Source organism: Meleagris gallopavo, chromosome 2 (assembly GCF_905368555.1).
Source record: "Meleagris gallopavo chromosome 2, MGAL_WU_HG_1.1, whole genome shotgun sequence".
NCBI classification, from domain to species: Eukaryota; Metazoa; Chordata; class Aves; order Galliformes; family Phasianidae; genus Meleagris; species Meleagris gallopavo.
In genome coordinates this window covers 83,813,063-83,837,253 of record NC_139405.1, presented here as the reverse complement: position 1 = coordinate 83,837,253, position 24,191 = coordinate 83,813,063, and the positions used below count along the sequence as shown (strand labels likewise).

The 24,191-nt window shown below is 36.5% G+C and overlaps 1 long non-coding RNA gene across 4 annotated transcripts in view; it reads right to left on the bottom strand.

The window, feature by feature from the left end:
• Positions 1-4,039: 4,039 nt before the first annotated feature.
• LOC146545070 (uncharacterized) overlaps positions 4,040-24,191 on the bottom strand; it is a 109,761-nt gene continuing 89,609 nt past the window's right edge. For all 4 annotated transcript variants that reach the window (XR_014881554.1, XR_014881555.1, XR_014881556.1 and 1 more), the window contains one exon: positions 4,040-10,305. This is a non-coding gene — a long non-coding RNA (uncharacterized LOC146545070). The remainder of the gene's footprint in view (positions 10,306-24,191) is intronic.

Here is a 24,191-nt window from a genome sequence, read left to right as displayed (position 1 = left end):
TGTTGGATACAATGATCTTTGTGGACCCCTTCAAATTCAAAATATGCTATGCTTATATGATTTTTTGAGCTCAATAACAATGAAATTTGCTCTCTCTATATATTGATCTGTATTTTTATAGTTGTTCTGTGTTTTGGTTTGTTATAATACTGTGTTATACACAAACAAATTGCATGTAGATAGCAAGAAGAAAAATAGCTAAAAACAAGACAAGAAATAAATGCAGGTTTGTTCATTGTGTTTGTAATCTTTGAAAAAATTACCTTATATTTTGTATATACAGCTTGCTATTCTGGGCACTATACTTCTTAAGTTTTGTCACAGATGGTAACTAATACAACAACCTCAATGATTTCATACGATAACACAATTTTTCAAGGAAAATATAAATGTCAATTGTTCTGCTCTTTCTGTTATACTTGTAAACATGAAATACTGTGAGGAAGTTGAGTGATTAATTCTAACTGCCTTCCATAAGATCTGTTTAAAATATTATTTCAGATTCAAGGGTAAAATAACACACACACACACACACAAAAAAAAAAAAAAAAAACAACCAGAAATTAAGCAAATGTAAATTTTAAAAAATCATAATTTTAAGGGACTTAATACTGGTATTTTTAGATATTCTCAGCTATCTAAAGGAGCCTTTTCTGTTTCTTCCATGGGAAAAACATCAAATAAAAGAGAAGAATAAGAATATAGGAAATGAAAGAGGGAAAGTTAGAAAAGAAAAGAAAAAATCATTATTTTAATGTTTTTATTCTTTTTATATTCATTATAAATATATTCATTAAAAACGGTTTTTAAAGATTCTGCATAACAGTATTATACCATATTACTTTATATAATATATATACCATATTATTTTATAATCCCTTTGTCAGCTTGATAACCTAAGAGGCTTTCCCATAACCTTGATAATGTATATATTGTAAGAAAAACATCAAAGGTTTCCCAGACATCTGGAGAATTTCGATGACTATGGAGTGTTATGAGGGATACCTACAATACATTGTTAGTGGACTATAAAGACAAATCTGGGGATGTGTAGGAGACAGTTTATCTAAACAGATAGACTAGATATTAGGAAGAAATTCTTTACTATGAGAGTGGTAAAACACTGGAACAGGTTGCCCAGTGAGGTTGTGAATGCCTCCTCCATGGAAGCATTCAAGGTGAGGCTGGATGGGGCTTTGGGCAACCTGATCTAGAGGGAGGTGTCCCTGCCCATAGCAGGGGGTTGGATGTAGATGATCTTAAAGGTCCCTTCCAACTCAATCCTTTCTATGATTATATGATTCTATGATTGAACTGAGCTTTTGTGTTGTTGGTCATTATATTTTTCCCACCCTGATTGTCCCCCTTTACTCAGTTCTTGTGAGGCTCCATCTGGAATACTGTTTTCAGGCCTGGGGTCTCCAGTACAGGAAAGATGTGGACCTCTTGGAGTGGGTCCAGAGGAGGGCCACTAAGATGATCAGAGGGCTGGAGCACCTCTCCTATGAGGAAAGGTTGAGGGAACTGGGCTTGTTTAGTTTGGAGAAGACAAGGCTTCAGTGAGACCTCCTAATACTTGAAGGGAGCATATAGACAGGAAGGGAAATGGCTGCTTACGAGGGTGGATAGTGATAGGACTAGGAGGAATGGTTTTAAACTGAGATGGGGAGGTTTAGGTTAGGAGGAAGTTTTTTACAGAGGGTAGTGACGCACTGGAACAGGTTGCCCAAAGAAGTTGTGGATGCCCATCCCTGGAAGCATTCAAGGCCAGGCTGGATGTGGCTCTGAGCAGCTTGGTCTAGTGGTTGGTGACCCTGTACATAGCAGGGGGGTTGAAACTGGATGATCATTGTGGTTCTTTTCAACCCAGGCCATTCTATGATTCTATGATTCTATGACATTAAAGATTCCTTAAAGCAAGTCAAGCACCAGTTTGCATCAACTTTGTATTTATGTTTTAGACATGAACAACATTCAGTAAAAGCAAAAAAACTTAAATTAAAACATCTCCTTTCTGAAACACTTGTTTTTCAACCAAAGAAATTGTTAGCTAATATGGGATGGCCTTGATTCAGAATATTCTCTACTACAAATCAATCAGTCAATAAATTTACTGGAAATTGAGTATTTTTTTGTCCGAATTAAAATAACTGGAATAGGTTAAACCCAACAGTTATTCTGCTTTAGGGATAGAAAAAGGTAAAATAAGCATGCATATCTCCCTACGCTTCTGGAAGTAAAACACTTCAGTGAAAAGGCTTGAAAGGACCATTATGGCATGTAGAAGAGATAACATTGGACACTGCTTACAAACAAGTCAAAGACAGGAAAGCTTCAGTATAATCCCTTGGATTCATTTTCATGGAACTGCTGTGACTCTCATTGTATGAGAGCTGCTCCAAAAGGAATGCCTCTTATTTTAATATGTTGGCCCACAACATCAGAGTCAGACATTGATAGTGGTATGGCAGTAGAGGTTGAACTTTCCCACCAATATTCCATTTCATGTTGTTGCCACATGACAGATGGCAGCAGAGGGTCAGTCTGACAGGGTGGCATCTGACATGGAAATGTGTATGAAGCAAAGGAGCATCATTGAATTCCTCCATGCAGAAAAAGTTGTACTCACTGATATTCATTGATGCTTGCTGAACCATTATGAAGACTAACCAGTGGATGTCACACAGTGAGGCAGTGAGTGGTGTATTTCAGCAGCTGTGACAGCAACAGTGGATAGTCTCCACTAGTGCAGATTTTTACGAATGTGGCCCACAGGCTGTTGTTCATCACTCTTACAAAATGCATAGCTAATAATGCTGACTGTGTTGTAAAATAGTGTTTTGTACCTGAAAAATTGGTCCGTCAAATAATGTTACTGCGCTCTTTGTATCTGTTACAGTTTCCATAGAAATAAATAAGAGGCATTACTTTCAGAGCAAGCTACATACACATCCAGGAATAGCTACAAGTTGTAATCAGGCTACAGAGGTCTTGCTGGAAAGTTCAGTTTCATCAGTCTTCATTACTAGGGCTTACAGTATGAATTGGGGCAGCTGAGGAACATCATCTGTTTATAAACAAGTGAAGTAGGATTTTATAACCCATGGAGAAAGTTTCCATCTGCCTGAGAACAAAACCAACAATTTTTGTTGTTGTTTGTATTTACCTAATTTTTGTCAGCTTAGTTACTTGCAAATGATGACTACCTTCTATCAAAGTACATTCATTTTGAAAATGAGAATAATTTTCAAAGAAAAGGAAACATTTTCAAATAAAATAAGATGTGTGGGAGGTGATCTAATTGAAAACAAGTACCAAAAGAAGTAAGACATTTTTCCATATTCTTTTTTAATATGTGCTTCATAGCTGTGCCATATAGTTCCAGAAGTCCCTTAAAAGTTCATTATCTTCAGAACAAACGCAACTGGATAGCAGCTGATAAATAAAATCATTATCCACATTTTCCCATCACTTTAGGGATTCAGAAACAGGTGCTTCAAAAGAACCTTCATGAAACAGATACTTGTTTTATTTCCAGTACCAGCACACGCATCACTCCTTCATCTCAGAATTGACTATGATACTGTTACACAATTTGGTATAATGTAGTGAGTAAGTGACCATCTCCTTTGGAAAACCTCAGTCTGAGCTGAAACAAGTGACAATTGTGCAATGGTAACATTAAGACTAAGAGCCTGATTCAATTCTGATTTACGTGAGTAGCATTTTGGTCATGATTTCCAAATATTATACAAAAATACCAGTGTTGCTTCTTAATCTTTTTACTGACATTTAGTAATAATACACATCTGTATTTCATGCTTTTCTGATTATTATAATTTTTCATCTCCTATGAGATGTACAACAGCAAGTAAAAGACACCCTTGCAAAAGATACAGGCTATAGGCTGTTAGTGAACAAAAAATCCAAAACCTATACATTTATTTTAAGGCAAGACTACATTATTTTTTAAATTTATGGTTCTCCACTTCTACTAACAACATTTTACTAATAATGTTTTGTTGTAACAGTGCCTCTAATGACAAGAAAGTACAATCATTTAAATAGGACAATACAATGTTGGATTTTTCACTAAAAGATTATTTAGTAAAACTATTCTAAACAGTTAACAAGACCAATAACGACTCATTTTAGGAAAAAAGATGTATAAAAAAATCCTATTTATTACCTCAGCCAATTATTTCTAATCACAATTTCAATTTACTTTTTGATTGGTCTGTTAATGCTGTCAACTATTGCTTTACTTACATTTAAATTTCTTAACGAATGCAATTAGTTATGTTGAAAGACAATAATCCAAGACCAGAAGGAAAACTCGGGTTTTTGGGATTACACAGATTACATACTGCCATCACACAGTTTCTTCAATCATAAATTTTGTTTCAAAACAATATTAAGTGAGGGGTCTGGAGCACAGGCCTTATGAGGAGCAGCTAAAAGATCTGGGATTGTTCAGTCTGGAAAAGAGGAGGCTCAGGGGAGACCTTATTGCTCTCTGAAACTACCTGAAGGGTAATGAGCTGGGGGTCAGCCTCTTCTCTAGTGTTACTAGTGATAGAGGGAATGGCTTCAAGCTGCTCCAGGGGAGATTTAGGCTGGACGTTAGGAAATACTACTTCTCTGAAAGAGAGGTCTGACCAGGAATGAATAGAATGGGCTAGAAAGGGCTGCCCAGGGAGGTGGTGGAATCACCAACCCTGGAGGTGTTCAAGGAAAGTTTGGACGTTGTGTTGAGGGACATTGTTTAGTGAGAACTATTGGTGATAGGTGGATGGTTGGACTAAATGATCCTGTGGGTCTTTTCCAACCTTGGTAATTCTATGATTCTATGATTCTATGAATTAAAATAACTATTGTGAAAATTTGTGTGCATATTGCATGCTAAATAAAAGAGTGGGAAATAAAATATCATAGAATCATAGAATCACAGAGTGGTTTGGGTTAGAAGGGATCTTTAAGATCATCTAGTTTCAACCTCCCTGCTAAAGACAGAGGCCCCTCCCTCTAGACCAATTTGCTCAAAATCCACCCAGCGAGGCCTTGAATGCTTCCACAGAGGGAGCATTCACAACCTCATTGGGCAACCTGTTCCAGAGTCTCACCACCGTCACAGAAAAGCATTTCTTCTTAACATCTAGTCTAAATCTACCCTCTTTCAATTTAAACCCATTTACCCTCATTATGCCACTACCTTCCCTTATAAAAAGTCCCTCCCTACAGCTTTCCTGTAGGCCCTCTTTAGGTACTGAAAGGCCACTATAAGGTCTCGTCAGAGCCTTCACTTCTCCAGGCTGAAGAGCCCCAACTCTCTCAACTTATCCCCATAGGGGAGGTGCTCCAGCTCTCTGACCATCTCCGTGGCCCTCCTCCAGACCTGCTCCAACAGCTCCATGTCCTTCTTGTGCTGGGCTGTCCAGAACTAGATGCAATACCCCAGATGGGGTCTCATGAGAGCAGAGAAGAATCTCTGTAGGTAGCAAACTTTGTAAGACCACCCTGTGAATATGCAGAGCAGATTAAAATGACTACTTAGAAAAAATTATAGTTGGTGCTGTGCAAAAAATGGTAGTTATAGGTGGACAACATAGACTTTTTTTTTTTTGCCTGTCAAGCTACAGAAGTCTTAAGTGAGATAGTATCTCCAGGTTCTCTTTTCTGAGGTCAGAGCCTTACTTTTTATGTTGAACTTCATCTTAGTATAAGCTACATCTTTATGTTATTTTTACCATCTCTTGGTCCTTGTGAAGTTGTTTTATTGCCTACTAAATTTAGAAATAAGAAAGAACCCACTTACACTAACTCCATGTTACTGATAAACCAGCAATCACTGTTATCCTTGCAGTTGTTGTCATTGGAATCAAAATATAGTTGTTATGATCCATTGAGAACTGCTGATGTAGGAAGTTACATAATAGCTTTCATCAGAGTATAAAACGAGTGAGAACCTGCAGTTTGTGTCAACTCTTATTAATACAGGCTATGCCCCACTGCTTAAAGAACTCTGGCTATGGCAAAATATACCATGACATACTTGTAGATGCTGGCTGAATACAATTGATTTTTGTTCAACTAAACGTTGAAAATGAAAAAGTGAGAAAATCCTCAGGCAGAAAGAAGAAAACAACTGATTTATTTAAAAAGAAAAAAAGAACAAAAAAAAAAAAAAAAAAGAAAGAAAAGGAAAGAAGCCCATACTGGATTAAACATTTGATCTGACCACAGATAAATAGAATACTAGATTTAAGATAATTTATACTTGAAAACCAATCCCATATGAACATAATAAAACGAATGACCATTTCTATTGTGAAGAATTTTAAGTCTTTCTACCCTGAACTTTTATTAAATTTCCCTTAAACATACATTGACAATAGCTGAAAGGATAACCACTGAAGAGATGATAATTGTCAAGAATCAATTTCTTATTAATTGTTATCTTTTCTTTCACATCTTCCAGTGTAAAAAGGAATAAATCAGACATATGAAGCTCAAAAATTACTTTATGTTTCTTAATATTTCAAAAATAAATAAATAAATAAAACAAAAAGTAATTTACTGGTCCATTTACAGTAATGCAAACGCTCATTGTCCTAATAAACAAAAACAAGCCTTGAGAATACAAGGACTAAAAGTGTTACACCACAACTATACCGAACCAAAATAATTAAAAAAAAATCCTTGCGTAATATCTACATATCCTTCTGATCATTTATATGCTAATTTAATTACTTGTTTCTGTAATTATATTACTCTTCCGATTTTTATATGAAGATAAAATCATATTTAATGCATCAGTGTAGTGGGGTTTTCTACCATCTGCATTTAGGGTTGTTCCATAATATGTTTCTCATGTGTGATGAACAGGCTAAACATACTCACTATAATTCATAAATATATACATCTAAAATGATATATTTTCTTACACTGCAAACTTCTTAGCAACTATTCTAATGTTATCCCCCCAGCTTTTGTAGCTGAAACCCAACTCTTCCCAATGCTTTGTTTCCTATTTTGTTACACAAAGAATGCTGATAAGAAACTGCTTTCTGCATTTACTACGAAGACGCTAACAGTCTTCTGTGCTCCAGCAGAAAAGTATTAGCAGAAACATTCTCTTTTTGCCTAATAACAAGAGTGTCTCTAATGCATTTCCACATGGTTGTCAGTGGTGGTTGCCATAAATGGGAATTACTTCTATTTTAAATACCAGCTGAAGGGAGGCTTTGAAGAGCATAGCTATCCATTACTCTGCTAGGAGCATCAACCAAAAAAAAGATGTATGATGCTGAAAAGGGCTCAGTTTTAACTAGAGTCTCATGAAAGCAAGTAGAATGCCTACTGGGGGGAAAAAAAAAAAAAGTACAAAAGCTAAGTTTTAGGTTTTTTCATACATTTATTCTTTTTGGTATGATTATGCAAAACATCTGTTGCATTGTGAACACACCAGAAAGGAAAGAAAGAGAAAAGGAGATAGGAAACTTCTAAATTTATGTATTTCTAGATACCACTTTGTTTAAAAATCCATTCCCCAAAAAACCAACCAACAGAAAAACAAAATGATTCAAAATGAATGAATGAAACCTCTCTGCCTACAAAACAAAGGAGGGAAAATAAAAGAAAAACATGTCAATCCCTTTCCCAAGGCACATATCTTATACCCCCTAAATATCTGTGAATTAGATTTTACAGCATGGCAACTATCACTACGGGACAGATCTCTAAGATACAGATCACCAGAAGCTAAGAATCTTTTCAATAGGGTTTATTTGGCTGTGGGGGAGGACTATAAAATTGACTTAATAACATTATCTCCTTATGGTGCACACGCAAAATTTTCTTTTTAAAAGAAGGTGGTTAATCAAATTACAGAATAGAAGTATATGCTATAGCACTAAGAAATAATCCCAGGGGCGGAAAAATTAATTAAAAAAAAACCAAACCCTCTCCATGGATATTTTATTCTTTGAGAAACCAAAGCATTAAACTGTAAGATCTTGCCTTGATTGTCTAATCTACTGCAAATATGAACACTTCAAATAATGGAAAAGTGAATGGAACTAATTCTGTATTGATTTTGGTAATCTTTTGAATTTCCTTTGAGCTTATGAAAATGAATTTTCAAAATGGAGGAAACAAAATCAAGTCCTTTGTATACCTATTATGTATTCTTCTGTATAAAATAATTATTTAGAAAAGATTATTTAAAGAGCAGTTGAAATAAACTGCTCTTGAAAGTCGAAAGTACCCAATGTGGTTGCTAAAGAGATAATTACTAATTATACAGAAAAGCTAAGGAAAAAATAAAAGGAAATACAGATTTTTAAATATCTGGACCCATTTATAGTATCTTCTTATATTATTACATCAAGAATGTTATACAACAACTTTCACATTAGAGGGCATATTTTTGCACTGTCAGAACGAGTGGTACAATTTGAACAACTCTTTTATAAAAGGCTCTTCAGATTTCATTTTGACAATTCTAACATATCTGTTTAACCAATGCACTTTAATTCATGCCAAAATGTGTTTCTTGGAAAACTCAGATTTTTTTCTGTGACTTCTAATTGAGCATTCATCTAAAACAGTAACAACAACAAAAAGTAGTCAGACAGCATTACGCTATAATGTCTCTCACAAATAAGTTAAAAAAAAAAAACAACTGCTCTTCTAGATAAAGAAAAAGAATATAACAGAAAAACATGATGTCATAAATCTGAATTATTAATAATGCTGATCTGAGTAGAAAAATATCTTGAAATTTCACAAATCAGAAACATTTTATTTTTGTTTTCCTGAAAATGGAAGAGAGAAATCTGAGTAGCCATGCTATGTACTTCTAACATGCATTTATTTTCCCACAAGCATTTACTGTTTCAATGTAATTTCCAGGCTGGACAACTTCTCATTTTATTAGTAAAATTTAACACCAGAAATGACTCACTAACAACCACTGTGAATGTGAACACACTTCTATAAATAATCTTGATGAAAACGTGAAGATAAAGGTTGGGGGCAGTTTGGGTTGTAGTGATCATGAGATGGTGGATGAGTCTGGCTGGAGACCTGTAACCAGTGGTGTCCCCCAGGGCTCTGTGCTGGGTCCGGTCTTGTTCAACATCTTCATCAATGACCTTGATGAGGGGATAGTGGCCACCCTCAGCAAGTTTGCTGATGATACGAAGTTGGGAGGATTGGCTGACATGCCTGAAAGCTGTGCTGCCATTCAGCGAGACCTGGACAGGCTGGAGAGCTGGGCAGTAAGAAACCGGATGAGGTTCAACACAAGCAAGTGTAGGGTCTTACACCTAGGGAGGAATAATTGCATGCACCAATACAGGCTGGGGGATGAGCTGCTGGAGAGGAGCTCTGCAGAGAGGGACCTGGGCGTCCTGGTGGACGACAGGTTGGCCATGAGCCAGCAGTGTGCCCTCGTGGCCAAAAAGGCCAATGGGTGCATTAAGAAGAGCGTGTCCAGCAGGTCGAGGGAGGTGATCCTCCCCCTCTACTCTGCCCTGGTAAGGCCTCATCTGGAGTACTGTGTCCAGTTCTGGGCTCCCCAGTTCAAAAAAGACAGGGATCTCTTGGAAAGAGTCCAGCGGAGGGCCACAAAGATGGTGAAGGGCCTGGAGCATCTCCCCTATGAAGAAAGGCTAAGTGAACTGGGTCTGTTTAGCCTTGAGAAAAGAAGACTGAGAGGGGACCTGATCCAGGTTTATAAATATCTGAGGTGTGGCAGCCATAGTGGTGAGGCCAGTCTCTTTTCAGTGGTACATGGAGACAGGACAAGGGGAAACGGACATAAGCTGCAGCACAGGAAGTTTCACACGAATGTGAGTAAGAACTTCTTCACGGTGAGGGTGACGGAGCACTGGAACAGGCTGCCCAGGGAGGTTGTGGAGTCTCCTTCTCTGGAGATATTCAAGTCTCGCCTGGACGCCTACCTGTGCGACCTGGTGTAGGGAACCTGCTTTGGCAGGGGGGTTGATCTCGATGATCTCTAGAGGTCCCTTCCAACCCCTACAATTCTGTGATTCTGTGATTCTGTGAAGATATGAATGTAAAAAATTAAAAAATAATAATAAGTTTTAATATAAGCATATGATTGGATCATAGCTTGGACAGGACCTCAGAAGGTATTGCTCAAAGCAGGGTCAGCTCTAGGGTCAAACCAGCTTGCTCGGGGTCTTGAAAATACTGTTGGGTCTTGAAAAGCAATGATGGAGACTGTACATCCTCTACATGCAATCTGCTCCGTGCTTGGATCTCCATGGAAAAGTGGATCTCCATGAAAAGTGGATTTTGAGAATAAGACAGGGGAAAAAAAAAAAAAAAAAAAAAAAAAAAAAGAACAGTTAAAATCATGTACAAAATACAGCCTGAGCTTTTGAATACATAGAATACAATAGAAATACATTTTTCTTTAGCTAGCAAACTGTCCAAAACCTGATTCATCTCTATTCACATTCAACTGTAGATCGGTAGATTTGAATTCTTAACTAGTAATTTATTTCAAATAAGCTTGAGGGTAGTCATATAGGTTTTTCTGCCTTGTATTTGTGTGTGTGTGTGTGTGTGTGTTGTTTTGTTTCTTGTTTGATTTTTTTTTTTGTTATTGTTATTCTAATACGATAGATAAACGTTTTTCTCAGAGGGTTTATTTCTTATTGGATGATTTTCTGATTCTTTGCATGATCTGTTTAGTATCTCTACACTAAGATGAGTTTAATCAAACGGTATGTTATGTAATACATGTTTCTAAGAACTAATTTAATCTAAGGAATTCATAATTCAATTAGAAGAAAACATTTTTTTCTCGTCCTTCAGCTATGCATCATCTCAGTCTATAGTCTGCCTTTCCTGGATAACTTGTCTGTCTTGGGTAACATGCCTGGGTGTGAGAATCTTTCTTTGTTTTCCGATTCAAAGTTTGCTTCCTGAGGTATTTCTTGTGATAAGACTCTAACCAATTTATTGAGGAGGCAAGTGGTGAGTGCTACCATGTGATAATCACCATCACTTTGTGGACATTTGAAAGCACCTTCCTCCAGAGCTGCTTACCTCCAGAAGAGAGTACGCAGGAGTGTTTACTGGAGGAATATCTGACTAAATAGCTCCAGCTTGTTATGGGAAAATTGAGGAATGATACCATTGTGTTCTGTGAAAAACAGGATGCACGTGAGCATCCCTGCTCCCTCTTATCTGCTGGCAAGGCTTGGAAGATGGGAACAAAGGAGTTTCTGCTGAGATCCTAGAGCCAGAAGCTGCCACTCTAAGGAGAGCTGACTCTACCACTTTGGACTTATAAACAAGTTTGTACTACCATTGAAAAGTTGTCGTCATTGTCAATGGAACAACAATGCCTAATGACCCACCACTACTGAAGATCAATGACTGAACTACAAGCCACACTGGATCCATGGTGGTGACTATCTCCCTCTTGCTCCCTACAATGACTCCTTGCTTCTTCTTTCCTATCTTTTCTATCGCCCTTCTTCCCTTCCCCATCACCCTAATTCGTAATAGTGTCCATCCTCCCCTTCCCCATCTTCCTGATTAAGATCTGTAATAAACTGGTCAGACCAATATTTGAACTGTTGTTTCTTAATCTCACGTTGGGTATACACATATCAAAGAACCTCCTCTCCCTCCTATAAATTGGAGCGAGACACTGGGTTTATACTGAAGTACTTGTGCAACTCACTGATTCCCCTAGATATCATGATGTTAAAACTATACAAAGTATAGGTTTTTCCAAAGCCAGTGACCACCACAGTGACTTTTAGCCTGTGGTTTATTTCTTTTTTTAATGATACATTGCATGTCTTTGCCAGTAACTTCTCTATTTCACGCTTAATTTCCTTCACAATCCTCAGATGAATATTATCTGGTTTTAGTGATTTAGTACACTTAAGTTTTTAAGTTGCTTTATAACTTCCTCCTTGGAGACTATCATTTTGTTAAGGCCATAGTATAATTTCACATGCGAAGTGCCTTTGGAAGAGTGATTTCCCTATAGCACTTGATAGTGAAGACAGATGCAAAAAATTAATTTAACTCCCATTCTATTTTACTATCCCGTCTAATTGCTTCCCTTGTTCCTTCCTCGAATACATCTAATGTTGGGTATGCAATCATCTTGGGTGGAGAGGAATCTGATGAGGCTTAGCAAGGGCAAGTGTAGAATCCTACACATGGAGACGAATAAACTCAAGCATCAGAACAGGTTAGGGTCTAACCTGCTGGAAAGGAGCTCTGCAAAGAAGGACCTAGGTGTCCTAGTGGATAACAGGTTGACCACGAGCCTGAAGAGTGCCTTTGTGTCCAAGAAGGCTAATGCTACCCTGGGGGACATTAAAAAGAATGTAGCCAGCAGGTTGAAGGAGGCTCACCTCCTCCTTTACTCAGTCCTCTGCTCAGCAACTGAACAAGGGGTAACAGTCACAAAACAGAACACAGGAAGTTCCATACAAACATGAGAAAAAGCTTCTTTACTTTGAGGATGACACTGGAAGAAGCTGCCCAGAGATGTGGTGGTATCTCCTCTGGAGACACCCATTTGGATACTGTGTGACCTATTCTGGGGAATCTGCTTTAGCAGAAGTGCTGGAGTAAATGATCTCCAAAAGTCCATTCCAACCTCCATGATTTTGTGATTCTGTCTTTTTACCTACTGCATGATATTTTTAATTTTTATTGATATACCCACCAGTGCATTGTAGTGCATGCTACAGAAAATATGTACAGTATCTTTATAGTATTCACCAGAATACGTGTGTCTTCTCAGTGACCTTGCATTTTGCATAGTCACTTACATCCTTGCATGGAGAGTAAAATGCTACAGAATCATCATGGCAGCATTTCATAACCTACAGAGCATGGATGTAAATAGCTGCATGAAGCAAAGCAAGAGAATAAGAAAACCACATAGATATAAATGTAACTGAGTTTGTCAAAACTAACCACTCTCAAATGAATGGGAAAAACGTATTTCAGGATTTCTTTTTCTGAAAGACCATGTTAGGTGACTGCTAAAAGAAGTATCTTCAAAGTGTATTCAGCAGAGAAATGGTAACATCTTTTTAATGCTTTCTTGCTGACTTCTTATCACTTCCTGCTTTTCATAAGAGTACTGCAAGGATCAGTGGAAGCCTAGGCCCCAGATTGGTACTGCTGGATTAATTTCTGCATCAGGGCTCAGTGGCTGCTGGTGCCCTGTTTTTGCTTTGGGCATGGGCCTCACAGGGAAAAGGTGGCATCACCACCACTAGTCCCATTCTGACAAGAAACAGTCCGTGATTTGCATAAGGTTGGGGTACAGCCAGCAGCCCAGGAAGTGGAGGAACTTGTGACAAGATCCTGAGCGTAACAAAAATCCTTACCATAGTTTGTTCTTTCATCTCTGCTTGAATTTGAGAATTGCTGTTAAGTGTAAGGTTTATGCAAATTACAGGGCACGGAAATCCTGATATCACATCTACACTGTAAGAAGTTTTGAGAAGCTGAGATTTGTTCTAGGAGAATACCAGAACAGCATGACTTCAACCATGCTGATATATCAACACTGATAGATGTACCAGTCTTTCTTAAGTGATGACTGATTGGGGATAAAATATATCCAACCTGAGAGAATCTGTTTTTAATCTGGAAGAAATAGATATAGGAAACTAATCTCTACTGGCTTCACAGTTCTATTGTTATTCATCTCCTTTCTAAGAAAGCTATATTAATTACAACTTACAAAAAGTAAGGAAGATATAGGCTCATGACAATGTGAAAAATTAACTTCATAGAATGGCATGAAATTCTGTTGAAAATGTGAACTTAATTGAAGTCTGTTGCCAGGTTCAATCTATGAAGAAACTAGGAGTTTTGAAAAAGGTAAAAGATGGCTGAAAACTGAATCTCATAGATAGAACTGTAACTTTTAACTCTTAAGTAACTGTTATACATCATAAAGAAAATTTACATGAATCATTTAGATACATGCTTTAAAACATAGCTGAGCACTATCCTTATCACCCTGATCTAAGCAGATTCTGCATTAAGCATGAAGTTGCACCAGGTAACCAATAGCAGTGTATTTTTTTTTTTTTTTTTTATGCCATGACTTAAATATTGATTATATGTATTGCATACATTCCCCAAATTCAAATTTTGATCAAGATTTCCAAAGAAAGAGGACCTCACAGGAGAAGAGCAATGTGATAGAAGATGAAGCAACTCTGCTATTCACAGCTGTATAGGAACACAGGAGATTTGTCTTTGGCAACAGAGATCAAAGAGCAAGTGCCAAAAATGAATAAATAAATAAATAAATAATGCAAAAGAAGGATTATTGCTTCAATGGGATGACTTCAGTAGCAGTACTAGTGAGCGTTCATATAAGGAAAACTGGCAACACTGGATGCAAAGTCCCAGGGTTTAATGGAAAAAAAATGAGTTCAGTAACAAACAAGACCCAGTAATGTTGCTTATCTAAAGCCCTTCAGCAAAATTGATGAGTCATAGAATGGCTTAGGTTGGAAGGGACTCTAAAGATCATTTAGTTCCAACATCCTTCCACTTTCCACCAGACCAGGTTGCCCAGAGCCACATCCAGCCTGGTCTTGAACAATTCCGGGATGGTGCATCCACAGCTTCTCTGAGTGTTCCAAATCTTCCTTCCCTTAGATTAAAACAATTACCCCTTGTCCTTTATATAATCTAATGCATATAATAATTCTGGAGCATAGGAAGTTCCGCACAAATGTGCACAAGAACTTCTTTACAGTGAGGGTGACAGAGCACTGGAACAGGCTGCTCAGGGAGGTTGTGGAGTCTCCTTCTCTGGAGATGTTCAAGACCCGACTGGATACCTATTTGTGCAACCTGGTGTAGGGAACCTGCTTTGTCAGGGGGGTTGGACTCGATGATCTCTGGAGGTCCCTTCCAACCCCTACAATTCTGTGATTCTGTGATTCTGTAATAAGCCATAACAGGGGGAAGGAAATCTGTTTGGATGTCCAGCTATCTATAAAGAAAAAAAAAATCTAAAGTGTAAATTGTCTTGTATTATACCACTGCACACATAACTGAGACTGTGAGTGTTGTGTGTATGTGGCACATGCAGGTTGAAGAACAAAAACACTAAAATTAATAAGATATCACTTGTGTCAAGATTTAAATCTTGCCCAGACTGCTTAAATCTGGAGCTAAAAGCTATATTTGAATTACTGCAAGTCCAATTTCTTGAGCCTCATATATATTCTGTCAAAGATTCATTCATAGTAGTGCTTGTGGGGAACAGTTTAATACATATTTTAAAACAAAGTTTAAATATCCCTTTGGGTAAAATGAAAGACATGGGTTAAAACAAAATCATTGAACTCATTGCCCTTAACTTATCCTTTTATGTATAAAAGAGGAATATTAAAAGTCTGCAGTAGAATGTAAATGTGAAAAAATCCACATTTTAAAACCTTTACCTACTAGGGACGGAAGTCCCTAATGTCAAACCTTTCTAAACTGTTTCATCAAGTCAGTTCTCAATGGGTGAAACAAAAAGACATTCAGTTTCACTCCTGTATTATGTTTTCCAGCCAATCATGTCACAGAATTCAGACAGATCACAGCATTTTTCATTACGAAACCAATATATTCTTCCCAAATCACTCATGTATAAATGTTAATTAGTAGTTGTTGCCCTCAACAAATTGTGACTAGGAAGCATGGTAGTTTATTTTTAAGATGCAGTTCGCAAATAATGCTGGGACATAGATACTCTTTTGATTCTCTGTATTGTATTTTCAGCCATAGCATTGTTCTTTATCCTTTAAACAAAAGTAGGTTCAAATTTTCTGAAATGTCAATTGTTTCCATTTCATATCCTTTCTCATGCTTCTGTTCCATTCTATTCTATTGCTGGAACAAAACAAATTCCTCTGTAATTTGGGAGAACACTGACTAGAAATGACATCTTTAATAATTCATTTATTTATTTTTATAATGAAAATAACTTTTAATTCTACTTGTCACGTGAAAAGGACAGAGAAGTCTGGCAGAAAAGAAACCCCCTTGCATTCCAGCTTATCCTAAAATATCAGAGGGGCTGGGGTTGGCTAGGCTTAGATTCTTCTAAGTGATTCAAAGCAATCCCAATTCTGTGCTTTAAGTCCTGTAGCATTCAGTATGCAGGCTGTTATGTTCACAGTCACAAATAGGACATTGTCCAATTCTCTAGTTGCATTTGAATGGGCTATCACAAACACTCTTAAGAATTTTGGACAGGCAGAATGAGAACTCTCAGTGCTTATCAGTGAATTTTGCAGTTTACTAAAGCAAAAGATTACAGATTCTTTTGGACTGCTGATGATAAATGCACTGTCTGAAAAACATGTCAGATTAACCAGGAACATGAATGATATGGCTATCTGAAATCACATTAAGTTATGAAATAGATCTGAAATTCACATTAAATTATGAAATAAATCTATAGACATTTCTAGGTTTCCTGGGGAGGCACTCAATGTGACTGAGTATGCGATGACTGACCCTAGCTTGTCTGTGAGGGTATCCTTTCTCTTCTAAAGTCCTTCGCTCTTAAGCAATTTTATACTCTTTTCTTATTTTCATGTAGAGCTTGTATGACTCTAGTTAAAACATACCATGGTCTTGTAAAGTATGCACAAAAGTATGGTTTTGACAGACAGATGAAATAGTTCTAGCTCAGGAAAACAAGATAGTTTATCAGTTCTAACAGTTTCATCTAGTTACCGTCCCTACAGGATGATCATGGAATTTAGCCATGGGACTTCCACATTTCTTCACATTCCATATTGGGTTTTTTCTTACTCTGCTGGGCTCTCCTGGTATTTAATTACAGCTAAGGTTGCAAGTCATGTTGTTTAGGGAACTATCATGGAATGGATTATCCAACGCATTCCACCCTGAATGTTTGCCTTCTCCTAAGAGATGGACTTTTCAATAAGTTACCTTCAGTAAATATTCCATACTCTTGTCTCAAAATCATTGTCTCACTATTGTGACTTAAAAAATAACAATAAAAAAAAAAAATAAATCATAGAATTCTTATACAGTGTTTTAGTCACTGGGCACTTTAAATTATATGGACATGCATTTCTCTCTAGCTCACTTGCTCTGTCTTTTCTGGCTACAGAGTGTGTAGGATACTTAAGCTTTTGGTCATTAAATGAGATGCTTACAATCAGGAATAACTCAGATAGTTGAAAAAAAAAATCTTCCCACAGAACGCTGAGTTAAGAACGGTATTCAATTTTGTCCTGGTTCTAGTTGGAGCAGAGTTATTTTCTTCATACTCTCTGGTGTGATGCAGTGTTTCGGCTTGAGGAGAAAAGCAGTTTTGATAACACACCAATGTTTTAGTTGTTTCTGAGGAGTGCTGTACAAAGCCAAGGATGTTTCAGTTTTTTCAGCTGCTTGTGCTGTCCTGCCAGCAAGGGGCTGAGAAGGCGCAATGAGTTAGGAAGGAACAAAAACGAGACAGCTGATCTGAGCTGGCTAAGGGGGTACCCCATACCATACGATATTGTGAAAAAAACTATTTAACTGTGGGGAGGCAGCCACTACTCAGGGACTGGGCGGGCATGGGTCAGCAGGTGGTGAGCAATTGCACTGTATATCAGTCATTATGTAAATATATGTATTATATATACATATTTCTGTCTTAGTAAATAGTTTTTATCTCAACCTATGTGTTCTATCCTTTTTCTCTAATTCTCTCCCCGACTGAGAGCACGGGAGACTGAGTGAAAGACTGTATAGTATTTAGCTGCTTTCCAGGTTAAACCACAACAAATTTCTTTTCCAACAGAAAATATGTAATATATACAAGGCATTGGATTTCAGTGGCAGCACCTTAGTAATCATGAAAACATCCTTACATCTGCAAAACATCTGTGCAATTTCATCATATGCTTCAACTGCTAAAAACCTAAAGTGCATTAAGAATTAAGCTTATTAAAACTATTCACCAATAATATTACTCAGTTTTTTTTTTTGGTCAGTCATTGACTATGTTCTTTTTGATATATTTTCTGCATCTAGTGAATACTTCTAAGAGGAAAATAGTTGATGTTTTTGCAGATTCATTATGACTTAAGACATTCAGATGCCTTTGGTAACCATGTTCTTTGAAAATTTATTCCAATCCCTTTACAGTGTTCCTCTGCACAAAGCTGTAATCTTCTCTAAGTTGCTTGTTTAATTAAAATTCATAGAGGGAAAGTAAAATTTGATGCAAGACTTCAGAATTATGATGCATTCTAATTAGCTGGAAAATTAATACCATTTTTCATAGTGGGGAAAAAAAGAAAAGAAGCAACATTCAGCATGAAATACAGCAGATTCATTTGAAGTTTGACTAATACAGTTAAATGTGTTTCATATTGATTTCATCTAATTACTTTAGAGTAAGATTGGTTTTTATTGTATTAAAACTAATAACAAGAATTTTATAAACTTGGTAAATCTGAACTTTTTGTTGCTGTTGTTACCGTTGCATGACTTACTTGAAATTAATATGCTTGAAATGAACATTTGGCCTCAAGTTCTGCCAGGATAAGTTTAGGTTGGATATCAGGAAAAACTTATTTACAGAAAGGGTTGTTAAGCACTGGAATAGGTTCCCCAGGGAGGTGATTGAGTCACCATTCCTGGATGTGTTTAAAAACTGTTTGGATGTGGTGCTCAGGGATATGATTTAGTAGAGGATTGTTAGAGTAAGGGTAGTATGGTTAGGTTGTAGTTGGACTTGATGATCTTTAAGGTCTTTTTCAACCTGAGCAATTTTATGATTCTATAATTCTTCCTTTCATTCTTTGTTATGCACTGTTTGATAACAAGAAGGGGTTCTACAAGTGAACATATTTTTATATCTATTTTATTCAGCATGAATAGAAGACCTTAAAAATAATATTAACAATGATTCATTCAGTTCTTGCAAAAAGGGAAACCACTGAAGCTTTGCAGTGTTCCATGTTTGGGATGCTCCTGTTAAACTTACAAATCACCTGGAAAAAGCAGTAAACAGAGACAGTCTGCCATTGGTACAAGCCTTTTTTAAAAAAATTGCAGGGCTAGTATGTACAGAACCCGTCTCATTTTCTAGAAAAAAAACACAGCTCAGGAAATCTACTGAGATGAAAAAATCTATGAGAGACTTAGGAGGGACAAAACATATGGGCCTCTCTTGCTCTTCTTTCCCAACCTCACTTATGGGTACTGCTGAATTCCGCTGTGCTAAATGTACTACTTGTTTGAAACACTGTAGTTGTCTGAAACATGGTGGTCAGGTCCTATGGTCCTGCAGTTTTTCCATAGTGTGAATATGACTGTAGAAAAAAGAAAGAAAGAAAGAAAGAAAAAAAAGAAAGAAAGAAAGAAAGAAAGAAAGAAAGAAAGAAAGAAAGAAAGAAAGAAAGAAAGAAAGAAAGAAAGAAAGAAAGAAAGAAAGAAAGAAAGAAGGAAGAAAGAAGGAAGGAAGGAAGGAAGGAAGGAAGGAAGGAAGGAAGGAAGGAAGGAAGGAAGGAAGGAAGGAAGGAAGGAAAGGAAGGAAGGAAAGGAAGGAAGGAAGGAAGGAAGGAAGGAAGAAAGGAAGAAAGGAAGGAAGGAAGGAAGGAAGGAAGGAAGGAAGGAAGGAAGGAAGGAAGGAAGGAAGGAAGGAAGGAAGGAAGGAAGGAAGGAAGGAAGGAAGGAAGAGAAGGAAGAAAGGAAGGAAGGAAGGAAGGAAGAAGGAAGGAAGGAAGGAAGGAAGGAAGGAAGGAAGGAAGGAAGGAAGGAAGGAAGGAAGGAAGGAAGGAAGGAAGGAAGGAAGAAAGGAAGAAAGAAAGAAAGAAAGAAAAAGAAAGAAAGAAAGAAAGAAAGAAAGAAAGAAAGAAAGAAAGAAAGAAAGAGCATCTTTTGACATGTTCTTCATGTAAAGTATTGAAAGTGAACTCAGTAACTCAAATATCAGAATACTCACATATAGTGTGAACATTTTGGTTCAAATTCTTTCTCTACTTCAAATCTGCATTTTTCCAAGGACTGTGCATAGCACAACAAATTATTACACAATGTTACTCTCACTATCTTTTGTTGAGACTGTTCATGCAAATACACAGATACTTGGGGAACTGCCTTAAGTCACGGAAGAAGAATGACTGAAAGTTTAGCGATTATATGAAAAATAATCTACAAAATAACTTCAGCAGAGATGTGAGAGCTTTGTTTCATAGTCCATATTCTAAATCTTACAATATTCATTTGAGAAAGGACGTTCAAATATCTTTAGTTATAAGGATTAAAATTTACATCTTCTGTTGCCTATATAACCAGATACAGGGGATTAAAAGAAAGTTCTCAAGTCTTGATGCTAAAAATAATCATAAAATAAAATAACACTGAGAGAAACTCAGATTGCTTACTCTTCAGAATTTTTTGCTAGTAGGACACACAGATTTTGGTTATTTTGCGGACTAATTTTTAGTTGGCAATTTAAAATGAATAATATCAACAAGAATGAGAAAGAACTTGGAGCTTTTTTAGAGGCACATAAATGTATTTCAATAATTTAAGGTAGATAAAAGCTTGATAACTGTGACAAGCCTTCTACAGTAGAATAGGAGGCTGTAGGAGGTGAACCTAAAATCATTTTCCCTTTTCCTGCAAATTCACCATATTCAGAATTTTATGCTGACATAAAAACATAGTTTGCTTCCTCATTTCTATGAGGAAAAGGAATGAAAACGCATTTATCTTAGCTTGTTCCCCTCCCCCCCTTTTTTTTTCTTTTTTAATGTATTTTTATTTTACTGTTAAGTTGAAGAAACTGTGTGTTTACATAACTCTAATATACTATTACATCCTCCTATTATTCATAATATTTCTGTCTAATGTATCACAGACATAGTACATAAGGTTAAGCTGGCGTAACATTTTCTGTTTTAGCCAAGTGGTTTTAGATTGTTCATAAATATGTGACTCATTAAAAGCCTGTCCATATGATCAAGAATACAGAAAATAATTTATTCACAATCTACTCTTTAAATCAAATGATGGAACGTGTCATCTTTTCCTTTTTCTAACTCAATTTGATCTTCACTTACTGAAGACCTGTGGTACTGGGAAAACTGCAACCTTTTAAATGTCTTGCATCACTCGATCTGTAGTCAGCTACTAAGAATAATGCATGTGCTTTGATGTGTATGCTTTTGATACTAATAAAAGTTCAGAAATGATAATGTTTTTCCTTGCTTCTCTAAGAGAACAATCATTCTTTTCTCAAATATAATATTCCTGAAGAAAATACAATTTTAAGTTTCATATCCAAAATAAGATAGTTCTAAATAAAGAACTGCAGCTGGAAATGCTGCAATGACCTCTCACCAGATGTCCAGATTGTTTTGAATTGAGATAGACTTAAAGCCTCTAAATCTCGTTTTTTAATCTCCTTCACATATATACTTATCTGTGCAATCTAGCTGTTTCTTAATGCTTTCTTCTCTCAGAGATGGATGTGGTATGCCTCTGGCTCTTAGGGATTATGCTGCAGCTTGAATACTACTCCATAGTAATTTCACATGACTCAATTCTGTTGTTGTTTCTGACTGTAATGAAAATAAATGAGATTTTTTTTCCCAGTCTCATTTTAATTTACTTAATGTAATTTAAAAATGATTTGTCATACAAAGTCCTTATGCTTGCATATTGGGAAGTAAAAGTAGTTCCTTCTCCTAAGTCCTCAGTTATTTCAGTGTGTCTCGACATAGGCTAAAATATTAGTGCATGATGAACAACTTGCTAGACTGGGCTTTGAATTTGCGCATAAGAAAGAATTTGTCACGTTGTTGAAAAAGGTTTGGTTCTTCAAAAATCTCTGCAAGATCATAGAATCATAGAATCACCAAGGTTGGAAAAGACCCAAAAGATCATCCAGTCCAACTGTTCACCTATTACCAATAGCTCCCACTAAACCATGTCCCTCAACACAACATCCAGTCTTTCCTTGAACACCCCCAGGGCTGGGGTAATAATAATAATATTATTATTTTATTATAAATACAATAAAATATATTTCCAAATATATTAGAAAGACTTAATACCTGTTCAAAGGAAATAAAAGATCAACAAGGAATGAAGCAATCAGCATCACTTTGTGGACAATTTTACACTTGAAAGCCTCTCTTTGGAGTTGTTTGCATTCAGAAGGGAGGTCTCCAGTGTGTTTACTGGCTGAAGACTTGGTCTGGGGGCAAATGAAACTAGCTTGATGCAGGAGACTGGAAGATGATACCGTTGTACCCTGTGAAGTTGAGATACAAACTGGCATCTCCTTGCTTCCTCTTATCTGCTGACTTAAATTTGCAAGGCCTGGAAGATGAGAACAAAGGAGTCCCTGCTGAGATCCAGAAACCAGAAACTATCACTCCAAAAGAGCAGGCTTGGCTGCTTTGGACTATAAGTAGGAATTTGTACCGTTGTCATTAGTCGCCCTCAACTGAACAATGCAACCTGTGAGGACACATCACTACTGAAGATCAGCACCTGACACCAAGACATTGTTGGATCAAGGAATGGTGAATTGCTTTGCTTTACTGTGTTTTGTTCATCTGTATGGTTGTCTCTTTCCTGTTTTCTATCTTTTCTCTTTATCTCCTTTTATTCTTTTCCTTTTTGTAGTAGCTGTTGCCTAAAATTGTCTTATCTGTAAAGCTTATTAATTGTAATTAGCCAGTTAGACAATTTAACCTCCATGTAGTTGTCTTTAATTGTAGTTTTTAGAAAGCTCTCAATAAATTAATGTGTATTATTCCTCTGAGTCTTGGATGATTCCATCGCAGTAGCGACCTCTTGCTGACTAGGGGAGGTGAGACTCAGGAGAGAAAAAAAGATTCACTTCCCTCAAAACCCACTGAGTGGGACAAGATGGAAAAGATATAAACTTGTGTTCTTTCTTTCAAGTAATAATGTAGCAACAAATTGATATGCTAGATCAGAAAATTTATGAATACAGAGAGCATCCTTTCTCTTGAAGTTTTTTTAACTGCAGCATTGGAAGCAACTAAACTTGATGAGCCAGAGAAACTGTAAATAAGAACACATCTGTTAGTCTGGGGGTGAGAGTACCTGACTGCATGTGATAAATAAAACCTTCTTCTACAGTTTTTTTACTATGAGGTGAATAAAGTAAATGACCACTGAACAATAAACAACTCTTGGACTGCTTGGGTACTCTGTGAGATGAAAAGTGAGAGAATTTGATCTCCATTAGGTTGGAAAGGCAATTTAAACCTATTTCATACTATGGATAAGTGCTCTAACTAGAGAACTGTTGAACAATATAGGACAGGAGGCTAATCTTCCTATTTTGTTTCAGAAGTAAAATTTACCTTCTTATTTGCTTTAAAAAAAAAAAAAAAAAGGAAAAAGAATATAGTTACTGAACTTAAGGAGAGTTTGAAGATAGAAATACAGACTGGAAGGTATGTTTTTTTTTTCTTTCTCAGATGATACAGTTGTTGTGCCTTGGAACTAATTTTTTTAGAATACTTTGTACTTGGAAAGGATGTCTGAATGTTATTTCCTTCTTGTGGACTATGACTGGCCCACTGACTGCCATTCTGACTTTTGGGTATTAGACTCTAGTTTACAGTGAGGTAATAAGTACAAATTTATCTTGTACATTTTCAGAGTTATTTATTTTCTTTTTTTACCATAGTTTCTTTGTCTCAGGCATACACAAGCTATATTTTTTATGCTGATATGAAAAAGGCTGTAATTATTTTGACTTATAAACATATGAGGCATTGACACATTGGCATATGAAGCAATATGAGATAATCTACCACACAAAGAAAAAATATTATCATTTAGACTTCTAGTTCTGAATCAATGAACTTAACTCTGCAAGTTCTTAGATTCATTATCAATCCAGTTACTACAATTAAGTTTCATGGAGAATAAATAAGAATAGCTCTGGCCCTATTATATGTGTATAAATTTCAACATGGACAGTTCAATAGTGTCTGGAATTTAATTAATTTAAAGATCCAACTTTTTTTACTTGTAGAAATAAAAATCACAGAAGGAATATCACTCCTTGATGTCCTAATTCTTCATTTCCTCTTTTGAGCAAAGAAAGTAGGAAAGTAAGATGTTGAGAAAATTGT